Here is a 26,493-nt window from a genome sequence, read left to right as displayed (position 1 = left end):
ACTGCCTTTCAAGATGGCATATCTTCCGGTCTTAAGTCCTTCCGGCAGGTAGAGGCAAGTCCATGTGGACGGACACTGGAAGTGACATGAGTGATATAATAGCTGTCAAGCTTCCGGTCTGCAGAGGGAGGAAGAGAAAAAACATTAGGATGCAGCGGCAATCTCTGGGGTGGCAGGGTATCACAAGCTGTCCCCTTTGCGCATGCACATGACAATGTATATACTGTAAATGTCAGTCAGTCATTTTCAAACCTGCTTAGTTCCTGAACATGGTTGTGGAGGGTGCTTGCTATCCCAGCTATCAAAGGGCACAAGGCAGGAACAAACCCTGGATGAGATGCCAGTCGATCACAGGGCAAGCACACACACACCCCAACCACACACTTCGGACAGTTAACATCACCAGTCCACCTAACCTGCATGTCAGTGGACAATGGAAGGAACCCGGAGCACCAAGGGGGGAAACCCATGTAGACACAAGGGGACCATGAAAACTCCATGCAGGGAGTATTTTGATGTGCTTATGTATTAATTATAGCTGATTGCTTGAGTTTTTTCACAATAGTCTTCCCCTGGATTATTATCTGGAGCTCAAAGAGGAAGTTGTACGCACATCGTTGTTCTTGTCCAGTGGTGTTACGTGAAGTTTGTTTTGCTTGTGAAGGTTTAGCTATCCCTCCAAAAATGTCTCCCATTCGATGGCATTATGCGGAGACCTTTGAACATTATAAGAGTTCTGCTAATTGGCAGTTTTCAACAGCATACTTTCGGAGTACTATTGAAGGAAGAAAGAATGATTACTTTGTAAATATAATGCTGGTTGAAATATTCATATAGGTTTATACACACTTGTTGGGATAAATGCGTATTATTTTCCATTTTTACAATATACTACATCATTTTTAATTGAAGTCAGCATATCTAAATTTTGCTTTCAAGAAAGCGGTAGGTACAGCTTCTCACCATTCTAAATATACAATATTATTAAAATCCAGTTTCCTTTTTTTTTCATTTAAATCTTATAAATAAAACATGAGTCCCTGGCAGTATGGAGATTTTTTTTTAAATTTAGCTGACTGCAGCAAAACATCCTAATTGACAGAAAGTTATCAGTGGAGATGAGGATGCTAATTATAAAGAGATCATTACTGCCTCATGTTAGGATTGCTTATTTCTAGGAATTGGCAAAGATCATTTAGCTTAAGATGGCATCCTGCCATTTAAATGCAAGTAAACACACTACACGAAACGACGCCACTAACTGAATCATCTACTGAGCAAAACCACGCTAGTGATATTTTTTGCTTTGAAGAAATAAGGTGACGTTTTCTGCAGCGAGCTGCAGTATAAACCCATGGAATGGCATTTCTGGTTTTGTCTTGTGATGAATAAGCAGGTCAAAGAGCTAATTGCTTTGCAAAGGACTTTGCAGGAGTTCATGCTAAGGATGGCACGCTGCACCAAGTGTTAAAATTGGTCTGGGCCCTTTTTTAGAAAGACATTCTGATCTGCAAAGAAAACGAGAAGCGAGATCATCTTATACCAGTATCTTAAGAAACCATCAGTAACGAGAACATTAATAACCATAAGAATCACAGGAAGAAAGATATTCAGTGTCATTCAGTTGAGTTTATTGTGTTTACCAGTCTACAGGGATGCACAGCTTCTCAAATACAGAAGAGTTAGATTTCATTTCTGGCCATACAATGGGGTCCACTGCTTTGCACCTGGTGCTGCTAGGATAGGCTCTTCAACACTGCAACCCTGAACTGGAGTTAGCAGATTTGATAATGTATATACAGTATGTGGCGATTTATCCATTTTCTAACCCATTGAGGTGAATACTTCAGTGATTAACTATGTGAATAATTATTGTGTTTTACAGTGCCTTGTGAAAGACTGTTTGTCCTGTGTTTTCGCGTTACAATCTGGGATTAAAATGGATTTTCATTTGGATTTTATGTAATGAATTTAACAATAGAGTCCAAATTGTGGAAGTGAAATGAAAATAAAATGCCTTGTATCTCTCTGTATATAAAATCCGATTTTCACAAGAGGCCTACTTAACGGATTTACATTGTTTGTTTTCTATACTTTGCTTGAACATTCCGGTTGATTTTGCGACTTCTCTCACTGCACTAGTGAAATGAAAATAAAATACCTTCTATCTCTCTATATATAAAATCCAATGTCTGCCTGTCTGTCTGTGTTTGTCCTGTGTTTTCGCGTTACAATCTGGGATTAAAATGGATTTTCATTTGGATTTTATGTAAAGACTTTAACAATAGAGTCCAAATTGTGGAAGTGAAATGAAAATAAAATGCCTTGTATCTCTCTATATATGAAATCCAATGTCTGTCTGTCTGTCTGTCCGATTTTCACAAGAGGCCTACTTAACGGATTTAGATTGTTTGTTTTCTATGCTTTGCTTGAACATTCCGGTTGATTTTGTGACTTCTCTCACTGCACTAGTGAAATGAAAATAAAATACCTTCTATCTCTCTATATATAAAATCCAATGTCTGTCTGTCTGTCTGTGTTTGTCCTGTGTTTTCGCGTACAATCTGGGATTAAAATGGATTTTCATTTGGATTTTATGTAAAAACTTAACAATAGAGTCCAAATTGTGGAAGTGAAATGAAAATAAAACACCTTGTATCTCTCTATATATAAAATCCAATGTCTATCTGTCTGTCTGTCTGTCTGTGTGTCTGTCTGATTTTCATGAGAGAATTACTTAACGGTTTTTTTCTATAATTTGCTTGAACATTCCGGTTGATTTTGCGACTTCTCTCATCGCGCTAAGTATCATAGATAGGTTATTGCACCGATTTATTCACACGATTGGAAAGAGACAGGCTGCAGGCCAAGGGGAAGGGGAGATGGGACATCAGGAGTGGGGAGTACAGACGGGGTCCTCCTCACTCACGTACCAGCCTCCGTTGGAGTCGCTCTACCTTTCTCCACGTGTTGGAGGGTATCTTGCCTCTGCTTAGCTAGTGATACCTGTTTGTTCAGCAGACATTATCATCTAGAGGTTGTAAAAGAGTAACGTTTGACGTTTTTGAGAGAGATCACAGCTACGGTGTGTTTTAGAGGATACCTGCTCATTGACTGAGATATCACGGCCACGTGCTCTTCTCCCCACGCGGGGGACGCTCTCACATCAGAGCTGAAGATGATCAGATACAGTGGCAATGTTTGACGTTGGAGTGTACCTTCCCTCCGCTTGGCCAGAGATACCTTTCCAACTTTTCACATTTTTGGCAAAGAGATCATAGCTACATTCTCACCCCTGATAACAAAACCAAAAATATTGTATATCAAGAGGCCCTCAGATACGGAAGCTATAGATTTAAATTCTTCTCAATACAAATTATTACATTTTTTTAATTAATTTTTTAAGTTTGTGCTGTTTCACTACTACGCGGGCAGAGCCGCAGGGGACAGCTAGTATCTACATATACACAAAAGAAATAAAAACTGAAAAGTTGTGAGTGCATATGTATTTTTATCCTTTGCTATGAAACCCCTAAATACGATCTGGTCCAACCAATTAACTTCAGAAGTCACATGATTAGCTGATTGGGGTGCACCTGCGTGCAGTCAAAGTGTCACATGATGTCTGTATAACCAGACCTGCAACCTGACTCTGCAACACCACTAAGCAAGCATCATGGAGGCCAAGGAGCATTCCAAACAGGTCAGAGACAAAGTTGTGGAGAAATAAAGATCCGGTTTGAGTTATAAATTAATATTCCAAACTTTCAATTTCCCAAGGAGCACCATTAAAGTCATTATAACAAAATGGAAAGAATATGGCACCTCTACAAAAAACTGACAAGAGAAGGCCTTCCAGAAAAACTCACAATCCGGGCAAGGAGATGCAACAAAGACACCAAGGATAACACTGAAAGAACTGCAAAGGAACTAGGAGTATCTGTCTGTAGGACCACTTTAAGCCATCCACTCCACAGAGGAAGGCTTTATGAGAGAGTGGCCAGAAAAAAAAAATTCCTTAAACACATTTGGAATTTACCCCGCAGCATGTGGCAGACACCCCAAACACACAGAAGAAGGTTCTCTGGTCAGATGAGACTAAAATCGATCCTTTTAGCCATTGTGGGAACCATGTGTGGTGCAAACCCAACACTTTCCATCACCCTGAGAACACCACATAGTGAAACATTGTGGTGGCATGGTTTTTCATTGGCAGGGACAGGAAATCTGTTCAGGATAGAAGGAAAGATGGATGGTCCTAAATACGGGGCAATTCTTGGGGAAGACCTGTTTCAGTCTGCAAGAGATTTAAGACTGGGATGAAGGTTCAGCCTACAGTAGGACAATAAATGTTCCATAAACATACTGCTAAATCTACACTGGAGTGGTTTAGAGAGTGTTATTTACATGTAAGCACTTTGAGCATGGGAAAGTTGCTATAAAAATGAAATGTATTATTATTATTATTTCTTGGAATGGTCAAGTCAAAGCCCAGACCTCAATCCAATGAAGAATCCATGGCATGACCTGAAGATTGCTGGACACCAACACAACCCATCAAACTTGAAGTCGTTTGAGCAATTTTGCCTTGCAGAATGGGAGGAAATCCCACTGGCCAGATGTGCTGAGCTAATAGAGATATTTACCGGGAGACTTGCAGCTGGAATTGACATGTGAATACCTATGGACACTCAGGATCTCTTTTTTTGTCTTAATTATTGCTTTCGTTACAATAAAAATATTTTGCATCTTCAAAGTGGTAGGCGCATCATGTAAATCAAATAGTGCAAACCACCTCAAATCCATTTTAATTATGCGACAAAACAGAACAAGCGCTTAGGGGGATGTACACTTTTTGCAAGGTACTATATAAACAGCTGGTAGTTAAACTAGGCCACTTTTCAGGGATCTGAGTTAACTTTGACATTAAGGAGGCTTTTTTGCTCATTAGTGGCACTCCAGCCATTGTAAAAAAAAAAAAAGTCACACTGTTCAGTGTGGTGCTGAGGTGTCACCCGTTGCACGGCTGCACTCAGATCTCCATCTGGGTGGTTCGCTGTGTGGTGGGTGTGGCAACGCGCTCTAAAAAGCGCATTCTCCCAACCTAACCTAACCTCACCTAAGTGCCCAGAAAGCCAAATTAAATCCACTGGGATGCAATGTTAAATATAATAGAAAAACACGAAAACTTCCAATGGGTTGAATACTTTTCACAGGCACTGTATCCATTGGCCTACAAAAAAGACCCACTCCCTGGCATGTAGGCATGAATAACATACCATAAGCTTACACGGCAATTAGTCTCCCAATTTGACATTGCACGGAATGTTAAATCTTATACATGACTAATAGCTTTCTTGTTTTGCATTCCACTTTTTATTGATTTCCATCCATCCATCCATTTTCCAACCCGCTGAATCCGAACACAGGGTCACGGGGGTCTGCTGGAGCCAATCCCAGCCAACACAGGGCACAAGGCAGGAACCAATCCCGGGCAGGGTGCCAACCCACCGCAGGACACACACAAACACACCCATACACCAAGCACACACTAGGGCCAATTTCGAATCGCCAATCCACCTAACCTGCATGTCTTTATTGATTTACTTGTTTTAATTTGATAGCCATTGATAATCAAGTTTATTGTCAGGGACCTGCAATTCAAAATGGATGCAATCTTCATTTAGATGTTTTACTCAGATTTGTTGAACTTAAAACATTTGATACCTTTCCCTACACTGTGACATCTTCAGGACTACCTCTCCTATGAATTTCAGTTTAATTAAATGCTCTATCCTGCTCCATAATTCTGGATCTGGATGAGCCTGCACCCTTAAAGCAATGAACTGATGATGTTGTCTAGGCAAAGCTCCATGTTATTGTTTATAATGGAGGCTTTTACTCTCATCAGACAATGATTGAGCTACTGTAAACCTTATGCTTAGTTTGTTTCACGTCAATTTTCAAAAGACAACCTCTGGATATGACACTGAGCACGTGCACCCAACTTCTTTGGTTGACCATGGTGAGGCCTGTTCTGAGTGTTAAACCACTGTACTGTTAAACCACTGTATGGTCTTGTCCACCGTGCTGCAGCTCAGTTTCAGGGTGTTATAGCCTACGCCATCTTTATGTAGAGCAACAATTCTTTTTTTCAGATCCTCAGAGAGTTCTTTGCCATGAGGTGCCATGTTGAACTTCCAGTGACCAGTATATGAGAGTGTGAGAGCGATAACATCAAATTTAAAACACCGTAGACCTTGTAACACTAACGAGTCACATGACACCGGGGTGGGAAAATGGCTAATGGGGCACAATTTGGACATTTTTCACTTAGGGGTGTACTCACTTTTGTTGCCAGTGGTTTAGACTTTAATGGTTGTGTGTTGAGTTATTTTGACAGGACAGCAAATTTACACTGTGATACAAGCTGTACACGGACTACTTTACATTGTGTCAAAGTGTCATATCTTCAGTGTTGTCCCATGAAAGATACAATAAAATATTTACAAAAATGTGAGGGGTGTACTCACTTTTGTGAGATACTGTATGTACAAAGGGGCTCCATTTGTGCTATTGAAGGGCCGTGCACTGCGGACACTGAGTGTAAAAAGGCCATTGAAGTCTAAAAATGCTGACTACCTGCTATGGACAACGAGGGGAAACATCTGTCAACCCCATCCTAGAGCTCCAATTGGGCTTCGACTGGCACCGAGGTGGAAGCAAGTAATTTCATTAAGTGCTAAACCCAACCAAAGCTTATTAAGCATGCAAACTTAAATAAAACTGATGTCATTTTTATTACTTTATTACATATTATGGTTCCTGTGGCGTTTATGGTGAGACAATTAAGCTCAAGTCATTTTGAATTATGCTTCTTATAAAGAGAATCCACATTGTGATCTTGGCTTCTGAATTATGAAACTGCCGGAAGGGTCAGTGCCCTGCAATTGAGATCCACGTTTTCTTTGGTCTGCAACTTCAGAGGAACCGGTAAGGCCTGTTAAAGAGACCAGAAGGAAGCTGATCTACTTTTAAAATTACTCATACAGACATTAAACATGTTGGCAGATAGAAGTTGTTTGTTTGCTTGTGTTTCCAGACGACAAGCTGTGACCCAGCAGATTCTCATTTACTGTCAGTGTTTGGTTTTTGTGGTCAATATTACAGTTTAAAGCAAGTGCAGCAGTCTTCATTCTGTGCTCGAATCTCTCAAAGCTACTGTCTTAAGGGCAGAATTTGCTCTGGTTAATGATGGGTGGACAGAAACTCTGCTGCATAACAAACCATACCTTGTGCTTAAGTGTATTAATTCCAGATGACGACCATCTTTTTTTTTTGGTATGGATGATTTGGTATCTTGGAAAAACACTGTTGTAGTTATTTGCTAATTTTATCACATTTCCTGCTACTGCCCAGTTTAGGTTTAACCAGCAAGCCCCCGATTCTCGAAAGAATCGCAAATCCAAGAATGGCAATCACTTTCAGTTCCCCATTATACTTGGAAGGATGAAATATCATGGAGGGTGGGTGCGTCCTGGGAAAGTTCATTTAATTAAATAAACATATTTGTACTAAAGCGGTGTCTTTTTGGAGCAGTGACTCAGTTGTAGGCGCCTTCGTTTATTGTTTTCAGCCATGCAGTCGCGCGTTTGTTTTTCAATAGCTGTGCCGTCAGCGAGAAGTCGTTTGCTAACGGCGGCGGATTCGTGTGCTGAAGTGGCCACGGCGGCAGCTCCGGGCATGGGGGGCTACATTACTAAATGAACGTGGTATATGCGGTGGTGTGGGCGGGCGCGCTCAGGCGGCTGTACACTCTGGCGTGCACGCTGTACCTCAGGTTTAGTGTACAGGTTGTAGCCATGGTTAAGGTTTCATTTAATTAAATAAACATATCTGTACTACAGCGGTTTCTTTGTGTGGGCACCCTCGTTCATTCATTTCATCCATACAGGCTCGTTTACAGGTCGTAGCCATACGGGCTTGTGTTTGTATTTAGTTGAGCGGTTTCATTGTGGATTCCGTACTGTAATACTGTAATGTGATTCAAATATGCGCTGAATCGTTTCGGTCATGTTTTCTCTGTGGCTGCGTCGTTAGCTATGGGCTCGGATTTGTACAGCCTAAGCAAACAGCCAAGTCTGGTACATGTAGTCTAGCAAGTTCAGCCCTGCGCCCTGCACGCTGAATCCTCTCGTTTCTGTTTTGTCTATTATGGAGGGTGGGTCTGTCTGGGGACATGTCATTTAATTACATACGCACATCTGTAGTAAAGCGGTCTCGTTTTGTGGAGACGTGATTCCGTTATTGTCTTCTCTATCATGGAGGGTGGGTCTGTCTGGGGACATGTCATTTAATTACATACGCACATCTGTAGTAAAGCGGTCTCGTTTTGTGGAGACGTGATTCCGTTATTGTCTTCTCTATCATGGAGGGTGGGTCTGTCTGGGGACATGTCATTTAATTACATACGCACATCTGTAGTAAAGCGGTCTCGTTTTGTGGAGACGTGATTCCGTTATTGTCTTCTCTATCATGGAGGGTGGGTCTGTCTGGGGACATGTCATTTAATTACATACGCACATCTGTAGTAAAGAGGTCTCGTTTTGTGGAGACGTGATTCCGTTGCCTTTGCTGACACCGACCGCTGGCAGAGTGGAGCACAGCAAGTTCAGCCCTGCGTCCATATCCGGTTTACGCCGTGTGATGCGCTGCAGTGCGCGTGCGCCTCGATGTGCCCAGCGCACAGCGCCCTGTGTCCATATCCGGTTTACAACCTTCGGTTAGTAAGATGGATTCGTCTAGCGAATGTGTTCCCAACCTAGAAGGGGCTAATGGCATTTCAGGGGTGTGACAAAGAGGAAAGCTGCATTGCAATTGGCCAAAATTGAGTGAGGTGCATTGTCTGACTTTATCGTGGCCCAGTGCAGTGTGCTGTCATTTGCACATTAGAACATTAGAACAATCTGGATGAGAACAGGCCATTCAGCCCAACAAAACTTGCCAGTCCTATCCACTTATTTCTTCCAAAAAAACATCAAGTCGAGTTTTGAAAATCCCTAAAGTCTTACTGTCTACCACACTACTTGGTAGCTTATTCCAAGTGTCTATTGTTCTTAGTATAAAGAAAAACTTCCTAATGTTTGTGTGAAATTTACCTTTAACAAGTTTCCAACTGCACCCCCGTGTTCTTGATGAACTCATTTTAAAGTCACAGTCTCCATCCACTGGACTAATTCCCTTCATAATTTTAAACACTTCAATCACATCTCCTCTTAGTCTTCTTTTGCTTAAACTGTAAAGGCTCAGCTCTTTTAATCTTTCCTTATTCCTCTCATCCCCTGTAGCCCTGGAATCAGCCTAGTCGCTTTTCTCTGAACATTTTCTAGTGCTGTTATGTCCTTTTTGTAGCCTGGAGACCAAAACTGCACACAGGACTCCAGATGAGGCCTCACCAGTGTGTTATAAAGCTTCAGCAGAACCTCCTTGGACTTGTACTCCACACATCAAGGCACTATATAACCTGACATTCTGTGAGAGTTCTTAATGGCTTCTGAACACTGTCGGGAAGTCGTTAGCTTAGAGTCCACTATGACTCCTAAATCCTTCTCATAAGGTGTACTCTCGATTTTCTGACCACACATTCTGTATTCAAACTTATGTAACACTTTACATTTACTGACATTAAATTTCATCTGTCACAAATCTGCTCAAGCCTGTATGCTATCTAAATCCTCCTGTAATGATAGGATTCCAGATTATCTGCTAATCCACCTATCTTGGTATCATCAGCAAACTTAATCAGCTTGTTACTTATATTCTTATTCGTAGGTCATTTATTAGTCTATGCTCCTGTTCTGTGATATGAAATGAGTCAAGCATTACACAAACAATTATCACCTGTGAATGAGCTGTAGATATGCACGCTCTTCAGTGCTCCCTGCTGCAGGAGGAGCATTCATAAAGGTGAATAACTTTTTTTATGAGAATGGAACTTAGACCTTGCAATGATCCGCAGAGAAAGGCAAGGTCTAGCATTGATTTCTGAGCAAGCCCTGATCGTAAAACATCACTGATTTCAAGGTTTGATTGATATTTTTGCCAGGGGTGGACAAGGGGGACTGAATTGGATGCAACACCTGCTGCTTACACTCGGTCCTGGCAATTTCAACTGTGCGGCGTGTCTGTTTTTGAACTGCAGTGCAGATGTTATTGGGAGACCAAGCTCGTCGAATGAGTTTCATTGCGTAGCAGCACATCGGTTCCCAGTGCTTCATGGGGGTCTTCAATTCCCCAAACCTCTCCATCGTCAACTGAATGTCTAAGCTTCACAGGGTACACATTTATGAGATTATTGAGATTGATAAAGATAAATTGCCCAATGTAAATTCAAATGTTATGCATGGAGTTAACAGCTTATTGTTTTGAGTTCATTTTTTTCACCCGCAGTACTGAATGTGGTTCAATTTGTGGTTCAGAATGGGACTTCTTCATCTTCTAATGTGATTTTAGTTTTATAGGGTGTGTGAACATAAATCAGACATTTTCAAGGGGTGTGGGGTATAGAAAAGATTGGGAACCACTGACCTAACAGAGGTTTGAGACCTGCTAACCTGCTAACATCCTTTTTATAATCATACCACAAATATTTTCCCAAATATCATTACTACAACTTGACAAATACAAATTTTAGAAGATTTATATATAGTGGATGGAGTCATGGCTCTGAGGCTAGGGATGTGCACTGGCAATCATAAGGTTGCCAGTTTGAATCCTGTAAACGCTCACTACTCCATTTGAGCCCTTGAGCAAGGCTTCGTCCTGCCTATGACGTTAATCTGCATCTAGCCCTGCAAGCAGGTCCTCCAATTTACAGGAAAAACTTGGGGTTAGTGGCAGGATTGGCATTCAAAAACCTCCCACTGTTCCAGTGTGTCGCTGAGGTGTCACCCACTGCACTCAGTTCCCAATCCAGGTGGGTCGCTGTGTGGTGGGTGCAGTAACACGCTATCAGTGTATACTCCCAACCTCTATATATAGTTACCTACAATGCACATTAGAAAAATTAAGAACAGGCCATTCAGCTCAATATAGCTTGCCAACCCACACACAGTCTCAAGAACTGATTCAACTGAATCTCTAAGTTTTGTGATAAATTGCAGTGTTGACTGATTTTGCGGATTTGAAGAGTATTCTGAAAAGTGCTGTCCAGAGTGTCCCAAAGGCTTTAAACAGTACACCTCGCCATCTTGATCTTATCCCAGTATTCATCCTAAAACAGGGACAGATATCAAACTATGAAAATGACCAGAAGATGCTAAAACCAAATTATTAGAAAGAACCTTTCATCAGAGCTCAAAATGTAATCACACAATCAAGAGTCACAGAATGAGCTAAGAACTGAGACCAGGAATTCAGAAGTAAAGTGTTAATTTCTCACTAAGTAAACGCTGACTATTTGTTATTTCCCCAGAATGAATGCGAACTTTATTACTGTCACTTGTTTGACGTCACTAACAAACACATCCTGGGGAGATCCGAGATGGGTTTCCATGACAATAGCCAGCATGATGCTCGGCAACTGTGGTAAAAACAAAATGGTGCCCCGTTAGAAATTAAACAAAAATACAATTTTGTCAGGTGGCAAAAAACACAAAAACAAACCTCAGATTTCGATTCTCTGTACTTCAAAATCTCATCTCTATATTTATAAAATCCAATGTCTGTCTGTCTGTATGTCTATCCGCTTTTAACGAGAGAACTACTTAACGGATTTTAGAATCAGATCAGGTTTTTTTATATACCGTATATACTCGAATATAAGCCGAGTTTTTCAGCACCCAAAATGTGCTGAAAAAAGTCACCCTCAGCTACAATTTGAGTCAGGTCCCGCTGCCCCCCGGTATACGAACAAGCCAGTTTCCCTTTCGGTTTGTGCTGGCCGATGATTTCCACATGTGTTCAGTCTCTCCCTGTGCATTCCCTATGCAGCGATCAAGAGAGAGAGAGAGCGTGAGAGAGAGAGACACACGCGTGCGAGAGAGAGAGAGACACACACACGCGCACACGCGAGAGAGAGACGCACACGCGAGAGAGAGAGAGACATGCGCGCGAGAGAGAGACACGCGCAAGAGAGAGACAGACGCACACACACACATTTTTTTTTAAATAAATACTCAAAAACATTTAACATACTGATGCCTCAATTAATGTACGGTAATTGTACGGTAATTTTATTGGTATTTATTTTGATTATTGAAACTTACCAATAGCTGCTGCATTTCCCACCCTAGGCTTATACTCGAGTCAATAAGTTTTTCCAGTTTTTGTAGGTAAAATTAGGTACCTCGGCTTATATTCGGGTCGGCTTATACTCGAGTATATACGGTAATTTGCTTAAACATTCTGGTTGATTTTGTGATTTCTCTCATTGCGCTATTTATCAAAGTTTGTTTACGGCACCAATTTATTTGTGCGAATCCTACAGACACACAGCGGGCCAAGGGGAGGGAGGTGGGGACCTCCTCACTCACGTGCCAGCCGAGGTGCTAGTGAACGAGAGAACTATTTAAAGGACTTAGATCCGTAATTTGCTTGAACACTCCCACTGATTTTGCGACTTCTCTCATTGCGCTAAGTATCATAGTTCGCTTGTGGTACCGATTTATTTGTGTGAATCCGAGAGAGATTCAGTGGGGCGAGGGCAGGGGGGGCGGGGCCTCTTCACTCACATGTCAGCCTCGGGGTGTAACCTTAACTCCGCTTAGCTAGCGAACAGGAGAACTACTTCACGGATTTAGATCAGGTTTTTTCTGTAATTTGCTTGAACATTCCGGTTGAGTTTGTGACATCATGCTAAGAATCATAGTTTGCTTGCAGGAGCAATATATTTACACTAATCCAAGAGGCAGGCTGCGGGCCAAGGGGAGGAGGAAGTGTGACATCAGGAGTGGGGAGCCGGGCAGGACCTTCCTCACCGTCCTGTTTCACTCCTACGAGGGCGGAGCCACAGGGGACGGCTAGTCATAGATATATTACAGTTCAGAAGAATTGCTAGATTGAGCAGGGGTGGCTGGGTTGGCAGGATTGTCAGGAAAAGGTATCCCAATGTCTCCATATTTTTATCCTTGAATTTTAGAAGTTGGGCAGCACGGTGGCGCAGTGGTAGCTCTGCTGCCTCACAGTTAGGAGACACTCCCTGCGTGGAGTTTGCATGTTCTCCCCGTGTCTACGTGGGTTTCCTCCGGGCGCTCCGGTTTCCTCCCACAGTCCAAAGACATGCAGGTTAGGTGGATTGGCGATTCTAAATTGGCCCTAGTGTGTGCTTCGTGTGTGGGTGTGTTTGTGTGTGTCTTGTGGTGGGTTGGCACCCTGCCTGGGATTGGTTCCTGCCTTGTACCCTGTGTTGGCTGGGATTGGCTCCAACAGACCCCCGTGACCCTGTGTTCAGATTCAGCGGGTTGGAAAATGGATGGTTGGTTGGATTTTAGAAGCTGAAAGAACTTATTTAATATTGTTTACAATGATTTTACCAAGGATAATCTATCAATTGATTGTGACTGCATTGTACTTTGTTTTGGAATGCTGTTGATTGAATAAAAACACTATGGGCACTTTTATACAAACATCTTGTTCTAATGCGTCCTCATTGCCCAGTCCATCTCGGTGCAGTGACTTCTGAAAATGAATGTCATACAGCTAATCATGAACTTCTCTAAACACTGTAGGATTAATGTTACCTGGTGCTGTTGATTTATTTGATTTATGCCTTTATAATTCTAGTAGTACTTGTCTTTCTTGGTTATCAAATAAAGTTTTCGAGAGCACAATGTCCTATGATACACTGCGGGTGGGGTGTCCAGACTGGGAGCTGACTGGAAAAAGCACTGCCACCTCCAGAATTAGGGAATGAGATGTCCAAGTCGAGATGTGGGTCCTCCTGTGTCACCATTAGCTCTATCTATCTATCTATCTATCTATCTATCTATCTATCTATCTATCTATCTATCTATCTATCTATCTATCTATCTATCTATCTATCTATCTATCTATCTATAATATAGTGCCTTTCACAGCTATCTTCTCAGCAGGGACAGCTACACCAGGGTGTTCTCTGGGCTCCTTGGATTACTGGACAGGCCTGAATGATGTTGGGAGGCAAACAGAATCAGCATTTAAGGCTCCTGTTAGAAAACCACAGCAGATCATACTAAAAAAAAAACTATTAATAGATATACAGCACTCGAAAGGTGCATCGAAGCAAGACAGGCAGAGAGGAAGGATGTGGCAAAGAAATAATTATCTTGCACATTTTTGGACATTTAGAAATGCAGATTAGGCAGGTTCGCAGGTCATAGCACCTCTAGTTTTGTTTTTTTTTCTTTTGATCAATACAAGAGCGAACAACTTAAAGAGAAAAACATAAGTATTATGTGCAGATACCACTATACAGAATCCCGCAATATCCCAAACCTACCACATTCAAAATTGAAAGCAACAACGAGGAAAACAAAGGAGCTCATGTGTTGCAGCAAGTGATAGAACAGCACAGCATTAGCAACCATTAAGGAGAAGAAAAGCTAAGGATTTGGGCTGTGGACAGGGCTACAGGACAGCCACACTCAGACTTGCTATATTATCCATGTAAAAGTCAGACACCCTGCTGAAAATTTTAAACTTGTCCTAGTGTGTATATAAACACAGGGAACCTCAGTTTCTATATTACATTTTGCCTGAAGAAGGGGCCTGAGTTACCTTGAAAGCTTGCATATTGTAATCTTTTTAGTTAGCCAATAAGAGGTGTCATTTTGCTTGACTTCTCAGTACATTCATAGTGACTAACACAGTACAACACTCTGGTACTACAGACATACAAGACACCAAAATGTACCGCTACTACATGGAAGCTAAAGTCTCAAAGACAATGAGAAAGGGAATCAGGATTTCCAATCTGACGTAATGGTGACTCTTACTGCAGTTGTCCCTAAAGCAAATCGCCTCTCCTGGATAACAGATACATGTAGTGAAGAAAGGTCTAGAAGTAGACAAATGTGCAGAAGCAAAGGGATGTTAATAGAAAACAGGTGAAAGAAATGCAGACACACCGAACCAAAAACTGAACACAGCATGGCCGTCCCAAAACACACCAGGGGTGTTTAGGGAACAGAGGTGACAATTAGGATCAGAAGACAATCCTCACACATATTGTTTATGTGGGGTAGAATATAAATGGTGAACAAAATAATTTTTAAGAACTAATTTCCTTGAAACATAAAGACTACAGAAAAGATCTTGGTACAAAGCCCAACTGGCTTAATTGATGAGCGATGGGATGCCTTATGAAACATTCTGCATTGGGTTTATGCTGTTTTCCAGATAGGGTACAAGTGTAAGTGAACAATTATACAGAGGATAGCAGACAAGGGCAGAGAAGACAGGGACCCCACACGTTTTAAATACAGATTATAAAAATGAAAATAAAACCTTGACACAAAAAGGTTTGGGGCAGCCATCCGTATACTTGAATAAGGCTGTAAAATTGAGGTTTGGTAGCAAAGAAGTGTACAGGACGAGTCTAAAACACAATTCAATTCAAAGTGGGAAGCTGTGTTGCTTTTAAGGCAGGTTGGCGGAAGTGAGGTCAGCAGGGCTGGAACCGGAAAGCACAATTTTCCATGTTTGGTATGCAGGGATAAAAGTGAAAGGTTTACTGCATCTCACCAGTCCCTGGCCTGGCGTGGAATTACCTTCTTTTGGTTTTTCTACCTGCCTTTCTTGTGCACGTATGTGACAAGATATAAATTAAAAGAAAGAAAGAAAGAAAGAAAGAAAGAAAGAAAGAAAGAAAGAAAGAAAGAAAGAAAGAAAGAAAGAAAGAAAGAAAGAAAGAAAGAAAGAACAGGAGCAGAAAAGGAAGATATTAGAGACTGAAATATTCAAAGGCCTGATTCATCAAATGTATGAGTGTGCATGCTGTACCTTTCCTAGTCCCGGGCTGGAAAGCAATGTTACCATCCAATGTAAAGGGCCAGGTTGTGGAAAATGGGTTAAGAATGTGTGCCAGGATGGGCAGGAGAGAACCTATGGCTTTATGAAACCAGGAGAATTATTTTATTAGTCTTTATAATTGAGGATGATTTGTATATCACATGGTTAATTTGTCATTATCACACCAAAACAAATTTCAGAGGGGTTATAGAGTTGTTGACAGTACCAAAATGTATTAATGGCTTCAAGGGTCTCCAAATTTATTCTTATCCTTATGCAGTAATGGTTATACCAAAAACTTGTATCATTGCAAAAATAAAAATACTGGTAGCACTTTGGTTTAGGTACTGCAAAAAGTACCCATTTACTTGTGTGTAATAAGACTTTAACAAAGGCTTCTCTTGGTCTTCATAACACTAACAAAGCATCAGCAATGTGACTTACTAACAAAACTTCACTTTGAAGTGGTCACAAGTGTCTTAAGTCAGATATATTTCCCTTGATATTGCATACTTCAAAATATGGCCTGTGAATTCTCCATATTTATAAGTAATTTTACCAGCATATTACATGCCAAAGTGCACAGGGATGAATAACCCATCTATTAATAATAATACTAATAATACTATCTACGGATAACTCATGCTTTGTAAGTGTTAGAGTCTGGTCACATAAAAGTAAGTGAATAATAGATGCATTCTTGTAGTACTTAAATTCCTATGCAAACCCCAATCTTGCTGTTAGTTCCTGCCTTGTGCCTAATGACACGGGCATAGGAGCCACATCCTGGCACCCTGAGATGGATTATACAGTTTTCTTAATGCTCTGTTATTGTATTAGATACCGTAAATATTCCCCATGTAATACTTAACTCTTTATTTGTTTCCTGACTCCTACCCAATGCTGTCAGGACAGGTGCTGGTCCCTGTGACCCTGATTAAAGGGTTCAGAAGTGGATGGATGTTCTGCATTCAGTGCACATCTCTACTCAGTTGGCCACTTTTCTAACGTGCAGAGTATCTCTGACTGTCACACATTTGAGCCACAGAAAGAGTCAAGCCATTTATTTGTTTGTTGTTTTCTTTGCCTGTTTCCTCTACCTTCACAGTTTCATTTTTTTAAAATGTATACATGTGAATGTTTATGTGTATGTAATTATAGCACTGGTTAGACCTGCTACCTAATGACTTCATTAACCCCAAGTTATTCCTAGTCTGATCACTTTATATAGCCACATGCCTTTCCTCTGATTACTGTCTTTCCTCCCAGATCCCACACTCATACAGAACAGGCTGATTTATGTCTCATAATATTAGAACTGTATAAATGAATGAAGGTGGCTGTGTAACAGTTCAAAATTTTATTCAGGGTTGGTTTCTGCCCTGTGATTCATGTTTTTGGCACAGCATTTTTGTCCTCTGTAAGCCATTATTGTGATGAAAGATAGATAGATAGATAGATAGATAGATAGATAGATAGATAGATAGATAGATAGATAGATAGATAGATAGATAGATAGATAGATAGATAGATAGATAGATAGATAGATAGATAGATAGATAGATAATTCTTCGCATTTACGAGGGCAATCCCAAAAATAAGGTTTCCTATTTTTTTAGAAATACAAACAACCGTTTATTTTCTATAATATTTACATCATTTTAAAGGTTAAAGACTTATTTGTTTTTCCACATAATCGCCATTTCGTCGATGCATTTTTGTAGACGCTGTGGTAGTTTTAGAATGCCCATGTCATACCAGCTCGCCGCCATGTCCTTCAGGAAGCGTTGAACCTCATCTTTCACCTCTTCGTCGGAGCAGAATCGCCTTCCAGACAAATGTTCTTTCAACTTAGGGAACAGGTGGTAGTCACTGGGTGCAGAGAGCATCCAGAGTGATCCGTCGATCTTTACGCATGTTTTCCTGAACCTTCGCGACTTTCTCGTCGGAAATTAATGGTCTCCCACTCCTTTGTTCGTCGTGAATTTCAGTACGACCGGCTGTAAACTCTCTACACCACTTGCGAACGTTTTTGACATCCATGCACAACTGTCCATACACTTCTGTCAATTGGCGATGAATTTCAACCGGTTTAACGCCTTTTGCGTTCAAAAATCGAATAACTGCGTGAACTTTGCACTTGGCGGTAGCGTTCAACGGGAGCTCCATTTTCAAGGGCTGCCAAGCCAAGAATGAGCATCCCAGCGAAGCCGCGCATGCTTGTTTGGGAGTGGAGGAAGCACCAATCACAACAGTGTGGCCAACAGCCGTACGAACAGTTTCTCTACATCCCCACCGCTTTGGAGACCTTACTTTTGGGATTGCCCTCGTATATAGCACTTTTCTCACTACTCAAAGCGCTCAGCAATTGCAGGTTAAGGGCCTTGCTCAAGGGCCCAACAGAGCAGAGTCCCTATTGGTATTTATGGGATTTGAACTGGCAACCTTCCGATTGCCAGTGCAGATCCCTAGCCTCAGAGCCACCACTCCGCCACAAAGCGCGAACACAGTCCCCCACTACCACAAATTATGCAGTTGAGTTTCCTGCATTTGGGGAAATTGCAGGTGTCAGCACACCCGGAGTGCAATGGATGAGCCTCGCCCTGGGAGAACCACCTTAGTGATCATGGTATCTCCCGTGCCACGTAAGAATAGATAAGAAATGTATATGTTGTAGGAGAACAGATAGACCATGATAAAAAGTTTGGGGCAACACCCTGATGACCCTGTATAACTGAAATGAAACAATCACAAAAATAAACTTACCATATATTAGGAAACATCTTTCCAATCGCAAGTTCCCAGTTAAACTGCCTCAAGATGGCAGATCTTCCGGTCTTAAGTTCTCCAGGCAGGTAGAGGCGGGTCGAGGTGGACGAACACTGGAAGTGACATGAGCAATGTTATAGCTGTCAAGCTTCTCATCTGCAGAGGGGGGAAGAGAAAAGGCATTTGGTTGCAGCGGAAATTCCTGGGGCAGTGCAGTATTACAAGGTATTACGTAGATAGATAGATAGATAGATAGATAGATAGATAGATAGATAGATAGATAGATAGATAGATAGATAGATAGATAGATAGATAGATAGATAGATCTAATGGTGACACGGGAGGACCCACATCTCGACTTGGACATCTTATTCCCTAATCCTGGAGGTGGCTGTGCTTTTCCCGTCAGCTCCCAGTCAGGACACCCCACCCCACCCCTATTTTGGAAAGCTTCCTCCTGACCTGGTCGTGCTTTCACAGGCTATGCCCTGACACCAGAAACAATTCCAGGTTCTCTATTAAAGCAGTCACCTGACTTCCATTTGGATTGTCAGAGTCAGGATTCGGAGGACGAGGACAAAGCTCACCTGGAGAAGTGCAAGGAGAGGAAGGAAGAGAAAAGAGAAGCTTTGTGTGAGTGTTTTGAAAAATAATGTGGGACTTGTATAATTGTCATTGTGGTGCCCCCTACAGGTCACAATAGATACAGTAGATGGTTTAATAGCTGGATAGACATGCTTTAAGTACAGAATCTTAAAGCTTTGTTTCTGTTTTTATACAAAATAGTTGATGGTGTACAACAAGGATGTGTTTGGTCCCCTCTGCTACTTGCCATATTAGTCGACTGGGTGCTAAAGGTGTCCCAAGATGCCAACAAACAAAGAATGGTGCTTCAGCCACAAAGAAGCAGTAGATACTCAGCATGGTTGTTGTCAGATCTGGTTTTGCTGACGACTTTGTCCTTTTAGAAAGTACTATACCTGGACTGATCGCTGCCACAAGATGTTAGAGCCACAGCTGGGCTGAAGATCAACTACAACAAAACAAAAGCTATGCTGATCGGCCAACTGCATGATAATGTGTGCCATGCAGTTACCCCTACATGAGGGCAAGATTGTTGAGAAATTACCCGACTTCAGATATCTCAGTTCATACGTGACAGACGATGAGTCAATACTAAAATAAAGTGTGCACCAGGTTGGCCAATGTCAACAAAGGACAAAACCTGGAAAGATCATGACATGGCTGTCCATCACAAAAGACGGCTCCATAATGCACTTAAATGTCAGTACCGACCAATAGTTGTGAATCATGGGTACTCAGCAAATGTCATGGAATGATGAATAGATAAATTTGACCAGCGATGTCTTCAGTGTATCCTCAGGATTAACTATAGACAATGAAAATTACAAATACTGCAGTGTGTGAAAGAACAGCTCAACCAGCAGCAAGGGGCATAATAAGGCAGAAGAAGTTACAGTGGCTGGGCCACTTACTGCAAATGGAAAACAACAGAATACCATGGTAGCTAATGCAGTGGGACCCGACGCATAAGAGGAAGACACCAAGCAGACCACAAACTCCCTGGGATGACATCACATTGTGTATTTGGCATTTCTCAGATCATCACTTGAAGCTGCAAAACAAGCTGCCAAAAACCGAAACAATGGTGGCGATTCATCGTGTTGGCTATCGATGATGATGGCAACGATGTCCCATTGCAGGTGTTGCACAGTCACATGTGTATTAGGGTTTTTAAATACCATTTATCTAGAGCTATTCTATTTAAACTTAACAGTTGCCATATGTCAGGACAAGTGTGATAAGAAAATGTTAAACAATAGTTCAGCAGTGATATACTATCTATGGAGGTCAGTCTATTATCTGTTAAAGAGATCGAGTCTTTACAGGAAAGACAGCTGATGCTACTTTCTCGTATGCAGCTGCCAGCTACAAAGTCCTGTGACTTCTGCTGAACTGGAACTTTCTTCCTAAATCTGCGTGGATTTTCTCCAAATGCCTCCATTTCTTCCCATATTCTAAATCCTGGTTGCTACTCAAAATTGACCACCTACAAATAATGTCGAGCATATGTGCGAATGTCCTGCACCCATACTGACTGGAATAAACTTGAGCTCCTTAAACAACTTGGAACAAAAGGATTTTGTAAATAAAGGGGATAAATTCATGGATGGTGTTACAAAGACAACGCAGAGCTATAAATGTAGCGAGCGTTCATCATTTGCTCGTTCCAATCTGTTCCCCTCTTCACCACATGCCACTTTGTTTTGTGAAGTGCAAAGCTTTCTGTTTTAGACTCTTCAGACATAATTGTTAATTGTGAATACGATAAATTCTGCCCATTCTGCATTACATGGTTGCGTCATTGTTCCTTTTTTATAGACATTGGCAACAGATAAGAGCAGCACTGCAGATTGAGTGTAGGGCCTGTTAAACAGATAAGAACAAATTGTGTTATTTATATGTGTGTGTGTTTGGGGGTGTTAGTGTTTTGCTAATTTACTCTCAGAATTGACCTAAGCTCTTTACTTTAACGTCCCAAATGCTTTTAAATGTCTGGTGCTTTCAGTCCAGTTTTTTATACTGTGCTTGCACCTCTTTTCTCTTTCTTTTCACTTTTCACTCAGTTCTGTAGAATGGACATCTGTTAGTTCAAGGATGTCTACTATATTTACTGCCTTGAAGTGAGAATTGTTTTGTTGAGGCCTCACCCCTTTGTTATTTTGGCTGCAAAGCGTAACACTCCACAAACTTTAATGACACTCTAATGGGACCATCTCTTCAATCATAATATAAAGACTTCTGGCAGTCCCACTGTAATGACATCATGGCAGTCCTTTCTTTTCAGGTTCCTCCCACAAAACACAGACAACACATTTCTGATAAGCCAAGTCCGCACTGAGGACTTCTGTTCGCCAGGATGGACTAAATACTGTATATACTCGGGTTTAAGTTCTCCTGCGGATAAGTCGGGATCTTGATTTTACCATATAATTTCCGGTATTTTATAATGTTGGTCGTATAAGTCAAATGCGGAAAACTCACGCTATTGGTCCAAGAGATTATGATATGCTAACACCCACCTGATTGAGTTACCACAGAGCACACTGCCTTTTTTTTCCTATGTATTGTGGTAATGTAACCACACTGTAATACCCGAACTATTCCGAAGCGACGTTTGCACTGTTTTGTGTTTTATGTATCTCACACCCTCATGTACCTTTATCGTAAGAGCATCCCTTATCTACGATCAAGTATACCACATGTCTATGGATTGCATTGCAATGATGTTAACACACTGGATTGCGTTTTGCATTTAACTTTGGCAGGAATAATCTTTCATAGATTACGATAGCCTTTTTATGTGCGTTCGCAATTAAATGCAAAAAGCACCTACTGTGGTTGCCACATCTTTCTGTCTGCATGAAATAACTTGGGTCTCAGTGGGATGATTTTATTGAAATTTGGCACCCTTATTCTTCTAGAAAATGTATCAGGAAAGCTGTATGTACCGTATATACTCACGGATAAGTCGGGGCTTGATTTTACCGTATAATTTCTGATATTTTATAATGTCTGTTGTATCAGTTGAATGCGGAAAACTCATGCTATTGGTCCAAGAGATTATGATATGCTAACGCCCACCTGAGAGAGTAACCACGGAGCACACTGCACACTTTTGTCTCTATGTATTGTGCCTACATGACCACACTGTAATACCCAAACTATTCCGAAGCGACGTTTGCACTGTTTTGTGTTTTTTGTATCTCATACCCTCATACACCTTTATCGTAACAGCATCCCTTATCCATGAAGGAGTGTTCAATCAGAAGAAAATATGAAGCTGGTTTTAAATTAAACCTAGTTGAAGTAGCGAAAGAAATTGGTAACTGCACTGCTGCAGCAAAATTCGATGTGTTTGAGAAACTGATGCGAGATTGGAGGAGGCAAGAAGATATATAAAAAAAAATTTAAGTGTCGCATTTTTGAATGGGCATATAAGTTGGGGTCTGATTTTATGATTGGTTTTTCGGGTTTCAAGACCCAACTCATACGCGAGTATATACAGTAAATGCACCCCAAGTTTGTGTCAGAATCTGGAAGTGACTGGGATCAATTGCTGCCATAGATGTTGCTTGCATACTGAGAAGTGCCACAGGCGTCGACAGGGTTTTCTCCATTCAAACCGTTATATGGTTGCCATGTAAGGGGTCCTTTGGTGGCCCTAAAAATGGCATTGGAAGGAGATGAGAAGCAGAATGATGCAAAGGATATGCCAATGTATGTTTTTAAAGATAAAAGAGAAACTGTTGCACCTGACACAAATGGTTCAAGAGAACATGGAGAAGTCACAAGCCAAGCAGAAGACCTGGTATGATAAGACCACCAGACAAGGCACCTTGAAGTCAGGAGAGAAGATACTGTTATTATTACCTACCTCAGAAAGCATCCCAATGGCCAAGCAATAAGGCCTGCATACATCGACAGATCATCCCCAAGAAAGGCTAAACAGAATTTTCATATTAATATGTTGAAAGAATGGCATGAGCAAACAAACCCTTCTTTGCAGTCTGCAGCATCCTGGAGGTGGAAGACACGGAGGAGCACTACTTGCCATCCGGAGGAAAACCAGGGTGACATTTTGCCTTCACTAGGGCACCTGTCAGAGGAGCAAATGAAAGACATGCAAAGTGTATTTCCAGAAGAACTGTTTGTGACAATTCCTGGTAAGAAAAGTATTGCTCAACATGAAATTCGACCTACCTGTCCAGGTCCTGTAAGGTCTACATATTAAACATGTCTTTCAAAGAGTGTTACCTCAGAAAGAGAGTGTGTCCTTACTGGTGTCTGACATCTCAGTCGATATATTTGACTGGCCGAGTGACGTGACTGCCGCTCAACGTGGTACCCATGTGTATCTGTTTTGACATGGCGGAAAAGGGATTTCAGACGAAGACGGGACAGTAGTTTGTCATTCTCAATAACTTGATTTACCACAAGGACGTATGTGGTTAGAGATTAGTACAATTATACAGTAAGATACAATTTATTTTTGTATACCACAAAATCACACAAAGAGTACCGCACTGGGTTTTAACAGGCTCTTCCTTTTGAACCCCCCCCAGCTTTGACTCTATAAGAAGACAAGGTACAACTCCCAAAAGAACCCTTGTAGGGGAAAAAAACTTAGAAGAAACCTTGGGAAAGACAGCTCAAAGAGAGACCCCTTCCCAGGTACTCAATCCTCAATACAATATACATATTGTATTACATAATATGATTTGGATTTTTTTTAGCGTTGGGTATGAACTTAAGGTAAAGAGTTTTGCAATTAAGCCATTGGGTAGGTCATCTAGGACAGGCAAAAACTTCAGACAGGCTAGCTAAGAACTTCATTTGACCAGGATAGACTAAACAAATGGGAACAATCCCTGGCTGTAATATAAGTTCAAACTTTGGAAGAAAGAAACAATGAAGGATTTTAATCATAGCTTTAGTCCACACTGACAGACATAAATTTGACAAGAACCTTTCCCAGAATTCTGTAGGTTCTTTGAAGTCCTTTTTCACTCTACTGTAATCAGGCTGTCCTGTTTTAGCCTGTGGCTAATTAGGCCAGGTTTATACTTCACGCAACGCAACACATGCTCCAGTGGACGCTCCTGCTACACAAGCATTTTACTGTTTATACTTGCACGCGTACTTTACGTAAATCTGGAAGAATCCACCAGGTGGCAGTGCGAGATATAATCACGGTGAGAACAGGTTTGGCTTCTCTGTGTTGTGAATTGCCTGAAACACCCATTAAATTCTGATGACACCTTACCGCAATATCTCTGAAAAGGATGTTTAATGATTAAATACATCAGTCCAGGGATGTGTCCATTCCAGCAAGCACTGGGCACAAGGCAGAAACAATCCCTAGTCGGGGCATCAGCTCCATCGCAAGGTGAATACCAGCACACACACACACACACACTAGTGTCATTTTAGTGTCACCAAATCTGCATATCTTTGGAAGGAAACCGGAGCACACTGTGGAAACCCAGCAGGAAAACATGTAAACTCCAGGCAGGGAATACCAGCGACATGACTCCCTGCGAGACAGCAGTGCTACCGCTCCACCACTGTGCCACCCCCATATGTGTAATTATTAACAGTAATCATTATTGAAACAAAATTAACAATTTATCTGTAAAATGTAATATACATACTTTAATGCATTTCATCATGAAAGTGATAACAAGTATAAATCTTAGGATTTTAAATGTGCACAGAATTGGAATATCATACATTTAATATGTTCTGTGTGGTGATCTATTGCTGTTTGCTGCTGCTGTTAGGTCAGGAGGAAGCCACAGAAAAAAAAGACGGCACAAAAGATGGTATGTGAGACTTTTAAAATGTATCGTGTCATTACGATCAGGAATATGCGAATGCGATTATAAAAGCACCAGGAATGCATTTGTATGTTGGCATTTTGCTTCACCACATCGAACCATTTATCAAAAATCGGAGCGTGCACATCGATCCCGTAAGATCCTCAAAGCAGCTTTCTGTCACATATATACAGTAAACAGAGACTCTGACGTCACATTCCGACTTTTATCACAGTGCGCCCCACGACTTTTCGCTGGTACTTTAACTCGCGCATGTGTTTCATTGATTTCAGAGGACCTGCTCAGAGGACGCATCAAATGGACGCTGGGCACGCATGGCAGCCATGATGCGTTCGCGTACGCGTTCTGACCATAAAGTATAAATGAGCCCTTAGTGGTTTGTATCTTGCAGTGTGGCCTCTGTATTTCTGTTCATGATGTCTTCTGCTGATAGTTTTACACCAACCTCCTGAAGACTGTTTCTGATCTGTCAGACAGGAGTTTGGGGCTTTTTCTTTACCATAGTGAGGACTCATCTGTCATCAGCAGTGGAGGTCTTCCTTTGCCTACCAGTCCCTTTGTAATTAATGAGCTCATCAGTGTTTTCTTTCTTCTTCATGTTATTCCAGACAGTTGATTTTGCTCATCCTAATGTTTTATCAATGTCTCCAACAGTTCTGTTCTTGATTTGCAGCCTCATAATCTCTTCTTTGACTTTCATTGATACAACTCTTGTCCTCATGTTGAACAAGGGCAACTACAGACTCCAATGGGTACAGGCAAGCGAAACACACCTGAGGAATTAAATGTAATGCCAATTGTCCCAAACATTATAGTGCCTTGAATTGGGGTGTTGTCAATTCTAAATGGTCTGATTGAAATATATGCAAATCTCTTTAAATGAAAGTCTGCATTGTGCACTTTAATCACATCTGAATCATTTGTTTTATAATTTTACACCATGGGCTAAATCAAGGAGAAAGGTTTCTTTGTCCCAAACATTATGGAAGGCACTGTATATATGGAGCGCACTTTTCCCACTTTACAAAAATTCAACAGGGAGGGAACGCTGATACACACTTTCTACCACCCCTCTCTGGAAATAACACTTTGTTTTAATTTAAAGGACTATAAAGTCTAGCAAAAATATACACAATGACTTAAAAAAATAAAGTTGCTTTCAACTGCAGAGATAAAACATTTAACAAACATTTCCAAATGGTCAGAAGGCAAACATTGGAATTCTTCATTGTCCCTCTGGAAGCACAGATGATGTGTGAGATTGCATCTCAAGATTCGTTCTAATGTTCTTGCAGATAGAAGCTGTGCTGAGGGC

At 41.3% G+C, this 26,493-nt stretch overlaps 1 protein-coding gene and 1 non-coding gene across 3 annotated transcripts in view; one reads left to right on the top strand and one right to left on the bottom strand.

Annotated features, from left to right (window-relative positions):
• The window catches only part of LOC114661965 (cytohesin-4-like), a 182,585-nt gene that overhangs the window by 18,359 nt on the left and 137,733 nt on the right, over window positions 1-26,493 (top strand). The window lies entirely within an intron of this gene.
• On the bottom strand, window positions 18,477-18,640 carry LOC114663285 (U1 spliceosomal RNA). The gene has a single exon (XR_003718102.2). It is a non-coding gene; the product is annotated as a U1 spliceosomal RNA (small nuclear RNA).

The sequence above is a fragment of the Erpetoichthys calabaricus genome, chromosome 12 (genome assembly GCF_900747795.2).
Source record: "Erpetoichthys calabaricus chromosome 12, fErpCal1.3, whole genome shotgun sequence".
Classification (NCBI taxonomy): Eukaryota; Metazoa; Chordata; class Cladistia; order Polypteriformes; family Polypteridae; genus Erpetoichthys; species Erpetoichthys calabaricus.
The sequence above is the reverse complement of the archived record's forward strand: the minus strand, read 5'-3'. Positions and strand labels throughout refer to the sequence as shown.